Below are 1,737 nucleotides of genomic sequence, written 5' to 3'. Positions count from 1 at the left end.
CTAAACAGTAGTAAAATGACCATATAGAAATATGTTCTGCCAACTTTCACTAAAGAAGCAAAATAACTAGTTAGAAATCTGTTCTGCCAACTTTCACTAAATATGATACTTAAATAAAGTTAGTCGACAATCCGATAGATGATGAACTTAGTTTTGAGTTTTGTTACTTGTGTGGTTGGATTTGTTTGCTTGGGAGATTTTTTTTTTTTTTTTGCAGGATGTATAGTAGAACAGGAGAAAAATGGGTAGAGAAGAAATCCATTGGAGTGGAGGAGCTTGGTAGCTAATCTGGCCTGCTGGAGAACAGTGACAGCACCTTGACTACAATATCTTGACTATTATACTGCCTCTTGCCTATACCATCCTCTAAAAGATTAGTAATCGATTTGATACGATACCGACAGAATATGAATGCTGTCCGGATGGGTGATAAAACGGACGGAAGGAAAAGGTGAAGTGCTCTGCCGGGAGAGCCAAGAGTTTTGTAAGTGCTGTTTAATTTTTTTCTTAATTATTTATTATTTATTATTTCAGTCATAGGTCAAACCTTTTATTGATTATTTTCATTTAGAATGACACTTGTCTGCTTGCTATTAATTTATTTGAGATTCTAGAATGAGAGGTTTGCTTTTAATTTCTTTGATAGGTGCTTGGTTTTTTGTTTTGGCTTGATTGATGGTTTGACTTGATCTCTGATTTGCAATAGGATGCAATGGATGCTTTTATTTCAACCTAAGAGGCACTGATTTTTTCCATAGGTAGATTTGTTTTGTTTGGGTTGATTATATCATTTATATATAATCAGAATGGCCCCAGAATTACTAATTCGAATGGCCCCATAAACTAATTCCTTTTCAATATTTGTTGTTGGCAGTCATCCTGGATCTCAGATCCAGGAAAAAGAGATGATGAAGAAGAATACGACCTGACTACAAGTCTAGTCTAAATCAAGTCTAGTCTAAATCAGGTAGATACACATTCTTTCACTCATTCTTTTACTCATTCTATAACGAATGCCATAGGTTATATGGATATTCTCCTTTTTGCCAGTTTAATAACTAGATCCTTTCCTTTTCAATATTTGTTGTTGCCAGTCATCCTAGATCTGAGATCCAGGAAAGATAGATGATGAAGAAAACGACCTGACTACAAGTCGAGTCTAAATCAGGTAGATACACATTCTGTCACTCGTTCTATAACGAATGCCATAGGTTATATGGTTATTCTCCCTTTTGCCAGTTTAATAACTATCCTTTTTGCCATTTTCTGTCTACCAAAATAACTAGATGACACTAGAAGTATGCTTGGAAGTTACGTAGTTGTAGGTGATTACGTTGGCCAACTATGTAAGCGTATTAATGTCATGTTCTGTGTATAATTTCATTTTGTTCCTTCATTTTTCACATCATTTTTCACATTGTACTTGTCATGATACCTGCATTCAAAATCACATTAATTCATTAGTTTGTACACTTTACTTTCTAGTTTTTGTGCACTTATTTTAGTTTAGGATTCATTTGAATTGATTCAATTCCTCTAGGTTCCCCTTTGTTCACGCAGTGAGGGGAAAACTTAGCATGAAAACCTTTAATGCTACTTAGCCTTGCGATGACCTTTTAAAGGGTCTCCAACCTTCCATAGTAATTTATCCTTCCTTATCCATCCCTTTTTTCTATACTCAATTTAATTTAGATAATCGGGATCCTCTTTTATAGTTGTCCCTTACCAACTTTGACT

At 34.7% G+C, this 1,737-nt stretch overlaps 1 long non-coding RNA gene across 1 annotated transcript; it reads left to right on the top strand.

Annotated features, from left to right (window-relative positions):
• Positions 1–207: 207 nt before the first annotated feature.
• On the top strand, positions 208–1,192 carry LOC149216477 (uncharacterized). The gene is made up of 3 exons (XR_016250562.1): positions 208–484; positions 875–967; positions 1,095–1,192. It is a non-coding gene; the product is annotated as an uncharacterized LOC149216477 (long non-coding RNA).
• Positions 1,193–1,737: the final 545 nt, after the last annotated feature.

This window comes from Pinus tabuliformis, chromosome 1_1, assembly GCF_031772625.1.
Source record: "Pinus tabuliformis cultivar Carrire ecotype Pingquan chromosome 1_1, CPIR1, whole genome shotgun sequence".
Taxonomy (NCBI): domain Eukaryota; kingdom Viridiplantae; phylum Streptophyta; class Pinopsida; order Pinales; family Pinaceae; genus Pinus; species Pinus tabuliformis.
This window is presented reverse-complemented; position numbering and strand designations above follow the sequence as displayed.